At 40.4% G+C, this 9,926-nt stretch overlaps 1 pseudogene; it reads left to right on the forward strand.

Annotated features, from left to right (window-relative positions):
• The first annotated feature begins 6,772 nt into the window (after positions 1–6,772).
• On the forward strand, positions 6,773–9,470 carry LOC114323046 (transmembrane 9 superfamily member 3 pseudogene; annotated as a pseudogene).
• Positions 9,471–9,926: the final 456 nt, after the last annotated feature.

Here is a 9,926-nt window from a genome sequence, read left to right on the forward strand (position 1 = left end):
TGTTGAAGAATCCAAGCGCCTGATGGAGGCCATCTATGGAGGAGAGTGCAGAGTGCACATGAGTGGGGTGATGCTAGCCCAGAAGATCCTTAGACAGGGTTATTACTGGTACACCATGGAGGAGGATTGTATTGGCTTTGTCCGGCGATGCCACAAATGTCAGATCCATGCAAACCGCATGAACATTCCGCCATCGAAGCTGTACAACATGACTTCGCCATGGCCGTTTTCAGTCTGGGGAATTGATGTAGTTAGGGCTGTCACTCCGAAGGGGTCCAACGGGCATGAGTACATTCTGGTAGCGATAGACTACTTTACGAAGTGGGTTGAGGCCCAATCTTACGCGGTGTTGAAGGCTTCGCATGTTGCTAAGTTCATTAGGAACAACATCATATGTCGCTACGGGGTCCCGAATGAGATTATTTCGGATAATGGTTCCCACTTCAAGAAGGAGGTGATCAACTTGTTGAAGAAGTAGAACGTGGCTTTTCATAAGTCATTTACATATCAGCCGCAAACCAACAGAGCAGTTGAGGCCGCCAACAAGAACATCAAGCACATTCTTCAGAAAATGGTGGAAACCTACAGGGACTGGCCAGATAAGCTGCCATTTGCTCTTTGGGGCTACCGGACTTCAATTCGAACTTCTACTGGGCAACTCCGTATTCCTTGGTCTATGGGACCGAGGTTGTTTTGCCGATCGAAGTTGAGGTTCCGTTATTACGGGTATTGGCTGAGTGTCAGATAGTTGAGGCAGATTGGCAGCAAAATAAGTTTGAAGAACTCATGCTCTTTGATGAAAGAAGGCTGAAAGCATTGTATCACATCCAGGGTTATCAACGAAGAATTGCCAGGGCTTTCAACAAGAAGGTTAAGTCCAGGAATTTGAAAGAGGGGAATTTGGTGCTTAAAGACAATCGAGCTCCCATCCACGACCCTAGGGGCAAGTTCAGACCCAATTGGATTGGCCCTTACATCATCAAGTCTATCTGGTCAGGTGGAGTTGTCGTTCTGATGGACTTAGATGGCCTAGAGTTCTCCCAGCCGATCAATATGGACAAGTTGAAGAAATACTATCCCTGAGTGGCTCGCTTGGCTGAAAACCCGAAAGGGAGACCTAGGCAAAAGTTAGAGCATGAAAAATTTGAAAAAATAAAAACTGAGCTTGCAAGGTTGAAAACCCAGAAAGGGCTGCCTTGGCAAAAGTTAGAGCGTAAAAGAAGAGGATTAATACACGAGTGAACTTGAACCGAACTACGTAAGGCCTGATTCCCATCTTGAGGATACGTAGGCAACTTCATTCTGAAGTCTAGCCATAAACACTTCCAAATCAACTTTGTCCATGTGATCATGTTGGTCATCTTTGTCTATTCTGCATTCAAGAGCTCAGTTGTGATCTCCAGTGCAGTGCTATTCAGACTAGGGGCAACTTTCCAATTGCTGGATCCAGGGTTGTACATCTCAGTGATAGATCTCGGGTGTGTCCAGTTGTGATCCATATCGAAAATGGTTTCGAAAAGTTTTAATAAAAATTAATTTTGCTCAAATTAATCTTTTTACAACTTAGACCATTTTTGGACCAAACGGAAAATTTTCAGTACCCACAACCTTCAATTACATTGATTTCAGTATAGAGTTCTCCTACTCTTGAATACAAATTGAAGTTGTTTTTTATTACATTCATAAAGAAAACTTGAAAGTACTGATTAAAGCAAATAAATTTGGGGCATAGTCAGGTGTTCTTGTGTCCCCTCCCAGAGCTTGTGGAAGACTCTGATGCCAACGTAGGCCCAACCTGCGCCTCTTCATCAAGCCAAGCTATGCACTTATTAGAGAGGGTGCAACTAAAAGTGAGAGTGGGGTCCAGAAGCTCTCTCGTCCTCCATACTGTGGCATATCGAGCTAGTTGTGCGCCTCAGACTGGAAATGTGGCAGGGTACTCTATCCCTTCTTCCGGGCAAGTTTGATTATGGCCGAGCTGGCACCGGAATCGAAACGGGAAGTAAAAGACACCATGTGTCAGGCCGATCAACTGAATCCCGGGCTGGCGAGACATGCTGTAACTCATTACTAGCAGATTAAGCCAAGGGCAGTGCCAAGCAATGTTGATAGCAAACAAACTGCACATTCATTCACACCACCATCCCTTATCAGGGGCATCGACTAAACGTCATCGGAAGAAATAGCCGCGAGCTAAATATGATGGAGATGAGTCCATAACTTTCAACTTATCCATCAACCATATCTGGGGAGGGATGAAAAATGAGAGATTAAAGAATAGAGAGGTGTACATGGAGAGAAAAGTGGGAAAAGGGTTTTGAGAGAAAAAACTGAGCCTGAGGGCTGAGTGATATGAGAAATATATGTGAGATAGGGTGGGAAACATTACTTGCAGCAATAGTGGACTCCCCGCGAATCTAGTTGTCTCTCGGCGATGGAAAGCATCCAAACCCATCAATGTCTCAGCTAGTGTCATGGCAATGTAGCTCTTGCCCTCTTTCAAGCATTGGGCAACCTCAATCAAACGGACGCTAGACCTTCCGGAGCCTGGGGTAAGCAAGAAATGAGACAACATGCACAAGCAAAATGCATGTCGCCGAAAACCCTGCCAGTGATGATCACCGCGGTCATCGACATCAGAAAACTGATGAATCAGGCTAGGAATGTTCAGTTCTCCATCGCGGATCAAAGACCGAGCGTCATGCAAAGTGAGTTCGTACATTCGTCCTAAGGCTTGGATGTGGCCGAAGCGAAATTGGGGCAAGATTTCTTCATCTCTCTGAGATTCCATCAAAGCTTGGAAGTCTTCGAAAGTGGGACACATCTCTTGTCCGCCAAAGCTAAAAATGTGAGTTACCGGATTCCAACACCTAGCCGCGGCATGGACGAACGAAAAATGCAGCGGGGTGCGACTCAGCGTGAATAGTGCATTTATTCTGAAGCCCCAGAAATTCAGCTTTTTCGAGCCATCCAAGTTAGCAATCCAATTTGTGAGATTTTGGACAAGAAATGCCTCCATTTGGTGCAAAAACTGAGATGAAATAGAGAAACCACGAAGCTGGAACCTTTATAGAAGATAAGATGTTGAGTGGAAGACAGGTGGCAGCATTCTGGAGGTTCCTGACATTAGTGGCCAACCGGCCAGTGATGATGGTCGACCGACCATGTTAGTAGCGGATCGGCTAGTGTTGGTGGTCGAGAGTCATTTCTTGTGGCCGATGGCCTTCTACTCTGGTCGATGGCCTTTCATTTTGTTCTCTGAGCTGTCCATGTGTTGGAGGTGTTGAGAACTTGTGACTTGTTCCACTTCAAATGCATTTCGTGACGATTTTGCGAAATTGTGTCTGTGTTACTTCAATTTGTTTATCGAGTTGTTACATTTGTTTATCGAGTTGTATTTTGCGTTGATTGTTAAGTTCTTGTCTTGCTTATCGAGTTGTATTCACATTTGGTTAGCATGTCAAGTCCTGGTTTTGCTTATCAAGTTGTTTTGTTCTTTCGGTTGTCAGTCGGCTCACTACCTGATTAAGGCAATGCAATCCGAGTGTGTAATTTTCAAACATAGTTCAATCTCATTTACATGTTGTGTAATGTAATGCGATGCGATGCGATGCTTAGAATGTAAAATGTAACACTTTTTCAATCAAAAAAAGTTGTTTTTTCATTCCTTCATAGTTTCTTTTTGCAAAAGTACAAAGTTTTGAAGAAACATAAACTTGCCTGAGGCAGTACAATGTGCAAAAACTACAAGCAAAAAGAGAAATAAAGCAAAAAACAAAGCATCTGAAATCGGCACCAGTCGCCTCAAGAGTGGGAACCCCTCCTCGCCATCTTCCTTGACGAAGGCCCAGAACCACAGTCGTCCGCTCCGCGGCCTGAGTCTGAACCCGAGCCATCTCCAGCCTCATCTCCATCCTAGGAAGACTCTGACTGTGGACTCACTGCCTCCTCGTCATCATCTGGGGCAGGCGCCCGCGAACTGCTCCCGGTATGAGCACGCCCAGCTCTGCTCCGACTGTGTGCTGGAGTCCCTTGTCCCGCTCCTCCTACTGCTCGGGGAGGAGCTGAAGGTCCCGCTGAAGTGCCCGCTATGGCTCGTATCTGGAATGGGGCCTGAAAAGAACAATTTGGCAAATGCATCAGTTTTGCAATGCAAAGCTGAGTATAGTATCAAATGCAGTCTATGTGTACAGTGTATGAATGCTGTGAGCAATATATGAATGTCGTGTGCGGTGAATGATTGCAGTGTATGAGGGTTGTGGCCAGTATGTGAGATGCAGTGTATCGATGCCATGAGTTGTATATGAGTGTGGTGTATCAAATGCAGTATTGATAATGTGATGCATCAGATCAGTATGGAGCAGATTATAGAGAGTTTTGGGACGGAGGTTGAAAGAACTTACCGGAATGCCGTAGACGCTGAGTAGGTCCATGCTCCTCTGCAGCATCCTCATCACTGAAGCCGACAGCTCCAGAGCCTGCCCGGTGTACTCTATCGAAGCCTGCAAAAGTGTCGAAGTAATTAGTAATTTGCGGGATATCAACTGAAATGAAATGAATGTACATAATAAAAGTATAGCATATACCGGGGTCTAGCCTCGAACTCCAACGAGCTCATGATCAGCCGGGGGAGGAGCAATGGGTATCTGATAAGTCTCTCCAGCCCATCCTCGGCATGTCATGGTAGTGGGCAGGTCTGGCCACTCCGCTCTCTGTCCCCTCCGGGAACCCCTCCTGCCATAGGCCTGAGCCGCCCTCAATCCTCTCGCTCTTCCTGCTGTGGCTACAGGTCTCTCTCTCTCTCCTCGGCGAGCACTGGCCAGAGGCCGCATGAGATGAGTCTGGATGAAGACAGTGTAGTCGCCATCATCTCTAAAAAAGTTGGCGTCCCAACCGATCGTGAAATCGGTCATCTCCTGAGAGGTGTACCTCTCTGTCTGCCTTATGTGGGAAGGAGGTGGCATCGAAACCACTGGCTCGGGTAGACCAAGGCTCTGTCACAGGAAGCGCTCGCCCAAGTACCACACTCGGCAGACTGGACCCTCAAGAAAAACCCGAAATCGGGAAGTCTCCCGAGCACCCACATACCGGTCTCTAACTGCGTCGGGAAGCACTGCCCAAGGCTGCCAGGTGATCTGCAAATGACGGATATACAGGTTATTATCTGCTATTGAAAGTGCAATATAAAGCAAAGCTCAAATCAAATTTAAGGTTTGAAATACCTCCGCTGCGACTACAGTGTCAAAATATCGGTGGAAGAATGAGAAAGACTCTCGCGGCCACTGCTCGCATCTCGCGTCCATTGCTCGCATCTCGCGTCGTACCTATGTGAATATGGAACCACGAGGGGCATCTCTATCTCCAGCTCTGGAGCAAGCCTTGGGAATTAGGCATACACCGACAACTACAGAATGTGAAAGGGCAACGATGAGTATGTTTATCAGTAAAACAGTATACAGATAAAGCAAAAATCAGAGAATGGTGTGCAGTCTATTGTGCAATGTGTGCATTGTACAACTCACTACAACAAAGGTAACCTATGGTAACAAAAAGTAGTGAAGAAAATAAATTTCGTCATTAAATAAGAATAATCCGTGACGAATTATAAAATTTTGTTACATATAATAAAAAAATAAAAATAATAGGTGATGAAATTTATTTTTGTCAACAAATATTTCTTTTTAGGTGAGGAAAAATTAAGTTTTGTCACCGAAAGTTTTCCCACTAATTTTTTTTGGTGGCGCCAAAATTTTAAGACTTTTGGTGAGAAAAAAATTTGTCACAAATTATAAAATTATTAGTGAGGAATATATTTTCGTCACCAATAATTTTGTATATATTTTTTTTTTGAGAAACTTGATTTTAAATATGTTAAGACCATTTGGTGAGAAGTATATTTTTGTCACTAATAATTTTTTATATTTTGAGACTTTTAAGTGAGGAAAAATTATTTTGCCACTAATTTGGGAGGAAAAATTTTGACATATTGGGTGGTAATGGAAAAAAATGCTACTAACTTTTTTTCCCTTTTTATTTTTGTTTATCAATTTTCCACTCCTTCTCTCTCTCTCTCTCTCTCTCTCTCTCTCTCTCTCTTTCACTCACTCAAAACAAAACGCAAGTTAATTAGCTCTCTAAGTAACTTATGGTGACAAAAAACAATGAATAAAATAAATTTCATCACTAAATAAGAATAATCCGTGGCGAATTAAAATTTTTTGTCACATATAATAAAAAAGTAAAAATAATAGGTGACGAAATTTATTTTCGTCAATAAATACTTCTTTTTAGGTGAGAAAAAAAATTAAATTTCGTCACTAAAGATTTCCCCCTAATTTTTTTGGGTGACACCAAAATTTTGAGACCTTTAGTGAGAAAACGAATTTGTCACCAATTATACAATTATTAGTGATGAGTATATTTTCGTCACCAATAATTTTAAATATTTTGAAACTATTTGATAAGAAATATGCTTTTATCGTCAATAATTTTCATATTTTGAAATTTTTAGTGACAAAATTATTTTATCACCAATTTTAAAGGAAGAACTTTGAGATTTTGCCGTAATGAAAAAATGAACCCTACTAATTTCCTCCCTTTTTGGTGCATCAGTTTTCTCTCATCCACTACTAAAAAATGCTGAATCTGAGGGAAATTGATCGACTCTCTCTCACTCTCTCTCTAAACCCCAATCTCTCTCAATCGATCTCTCTCGATTGGTCGATTGCAATGATCTGAAATTATCTGAGTTTCTCCTAATCTCTCTTAATCGATGGATTGCAACGATCTAAATTTCTGGTGCGAGGTTGAGGTCTCGCAATGCCTCCTCGAAGCTTCTCACTGTAACGATCTGAAAACTACGTTTGATTGTATCTCCGGTCGGTTCATCGATGTCAACTTCATCGGCGCTGTGTGCTTGATGGTTTGAAAGGCTCTTACATCTGGGATTGCAAGCTATACTGCAGCCTCTTTCTATTGCCAGCTGGAAGGAATAAATTGGATATGTGGCCTTGGATTCTACTTCTACTTTTTATTATGATTTTGTGTAGATTTATTGCCAAGACTCATGAGTTCTTGTCTCCAAGTTTTGGAGACTTTGTATAGCCTCATTTCTTGTAGTTGTTTCTTGTTTTAGTACCTTTATAATATATTGGGTTTAAGGTTGTTTGTTCTTTAACATTTGAATATATAGAACCTGTTCTATTTGGAATTGAAAAATTAGAGAACTAGGGCTTTCATGAAATAAAAGTGCTCCCTTCTGTTCTGCCATTTGAAAATATTGTATTCTTATAAAGTATGTGCTTACATTGTATTTTTTGACCAATCAAGTGGTTGGTGTTTTTCTCTTTCACACACACTTGCAGAGAGTTTGGATTTTTGTATTAGTGTATTTGAGAGAGAAGTTTGATATCTCGAAAAATGAAAATTTAAGGAAAATTTTATTGTAATACACTTTTGTACAACTTCAGTTAGTACCATGGAAAAGCTTATAAAAAAATGGTTAGTAGGGAAATCTACTTTTGCATTGTCTAGTTAAGAAAGATGTAATTTTTTTTTGTAGGTTTCTTTTAAACATTACCTGGGACGATGAAAATAGAGTAGCCATTCCTACTGATTTTTAAAATGGGGTCTGGTTACTTCATGTTGGAGTGAATAATATGAAATTCATCGCATGCATATATTGTTTAGCTAATAATAAACTCAAATTGTCGAAAATGATCAAAATTCAATTCCCTTTTTTTCTTTTGGAAGTTGTTTTGAAATGGGACAATAATAATATATTCTTCACCCAATCTATGTGGTGCACGATGGAAGTACCATCATGATGATCAGAGAGATGTAGACAATCGGGATTTCTGCTATTTTTTTATTTTCCCTTGTTCTACTTTTTGTGCATATCAAATGCTGATCTAATTTTCAATCCCTAACTTCGCAGGTGAGAAATTTGTTATTGACTGGAAGCCTGTTTTGTGGACCTCTGCTTGTCACATTCTGCTTCCTCAACACTGTTGTAATTTTTTACAATGCCACAGCAGCACTGCCATTTGTTACCATTGTGGTGATAGTTTTCATATGGACTTTTGTCACATCACCTTTGCTAGTGTTGGGTGGTATCGCAGGAAAGAATAGCACAGCTGAGTTTCAAGCTTCTGTTCGCACCACAAAATATCCTAGAGAGATCTCGCTATTGCCTTGGTATCGTGGAGCACTTCCTCATATGGCAATGAATGGGTTTTTGCCTTTCAATGCAATCTATATTGAACTCTATTACATATTCATGAGTGTTTGGGTCACAGGAATTACACTATATACAACATCCTATTTATAGTCCTCATCATTCTCCTAAGTGTTACTGGTTTCATCACCGTGGCTTTGACATATTTTCAACTTGTTGTTGAAGACCATGAGTGGTGGTGGAGGTATGTGTGCAATTCCCTGGTCTATATTATTTATTTATTCTGCTCAGTGAAATATTTCTCATGCTTTGAAAGATTCTGTTAAGTGGTGATGCTTTTTTCTTGTCTGGTATATTTTTCTGATGACCATTTTTCCATACGTGATTATATTGTAGGGATTATCATTTTTATTGCATATTTTCTAATGATCAATTGTAGCTACAAATATTGTCACCTTTATTGTTTGATTTTGGCGTTTGTGTTCGAATGGTTGCTTGGTATAGTTTTTTTCATGTAAACAGTATTTTTCAATTCATTAGGTGTCCATGTCACTTGTTCTGCAACAAATCATGTTGACTACTTTGTTAAAATTAAACAAAGTCCTCCTGAAGTTCATGCTAATGCAGCAGAGACTTTAAGTGATATAGCTCGTAATGCCTCGTCAACTCTTGCTGCTAAACTTTCTAGCCCAAGGTTTGTAGGGTTTTTGTTTTGATATCTCCTTGTAACTAGTTTTTGGTCTCTTGCTGGTTTTAATTGGCTAGAAACCCACCAAATGGTTCTGATATTTTTATTTTTTTGCAGTTTTGTTGCTAGGATATTTGATTGTGCACTGGAAGACTCAATTTCAAAATTAGGCCTTGACCACTCTTTATCTGTATGTGTATATTTGTTGGTGCAATGCTGCCCAAGCTTGGTAAGTGTGTCATAAAATTTGTGTATGTTTGCTTGTGATGTCAAGGTTTTTTCTACCTTATGTTAAATTTGTTCCTCTACCCACTTCAGATGCTTAGAATATGAATTTGTGGCTATAGCTTGTGCACAGATTGGATGTTTGCGTACTTGTCTTAAATGGGAAACATTTTCCCCTTTCTTTGTTTTGAAACTGATATTTCTGAGTTCCTTTTCTTTGGTTTGAGGTTACTTTGCTTTGTTCTGTGTAATATCATGAGCTCATATGTTATGATAGACCATCTGCATTCTATTGATGTGAATTGGTGGTGGAAAATACTCTTATTGGCTGATGTACATTGCTTATGCTAATGTTAGAATATGGAATGATAATGAATACTGGCAAAGCTACTGAAGTAGTGATGAATCCTATCAATAAAATGTGTTCTATAGAGTGTCCACTTGTTCTTAACTCTTCAGTGTAAATGGAAAATCAAAAAAATATGTGAACTTTTATATAATCCTCCACTAGTGATGAATCCCATTAGTAGAATGTGTTCTACAGAAAGGCCACCTATTGTTAAATCCCCAGTGTAAATGAAAAAGTTTGTATATACATATTGCCTAGGTTGTTAGGCTTTGGTTGTTTGTTATGGCTATCAAACCTAAACAATATTCTCACCTATTTAATTAAGTCTTGACTTGATTTGAGATTGAGTCTAAGACTAAGCTTCAAAACAGAGAAGGAGACTAGTGAATAGAAAGCAATAGCAGTAGGGAAAAGAAGCAGCAGTTGCAGCAACTGAGGAATTCTTTTATTGGTGTTGCTTTATCATCAAGGATCACCTCAACTATTTG

This window comes from Camellia sinensis, chromosome 9, assembly GCF_055761805.1.
Source record: "Camellia sinensis isolate YWXY chromosome 9, ASM5576180v1, whole genome shotgun sequence".
NCBI lineage: Eukaryota > Viridiplantae > Streptophyta > Magnoliopsida > Ericales > Theaceae > Camellia > Camellia sinensis.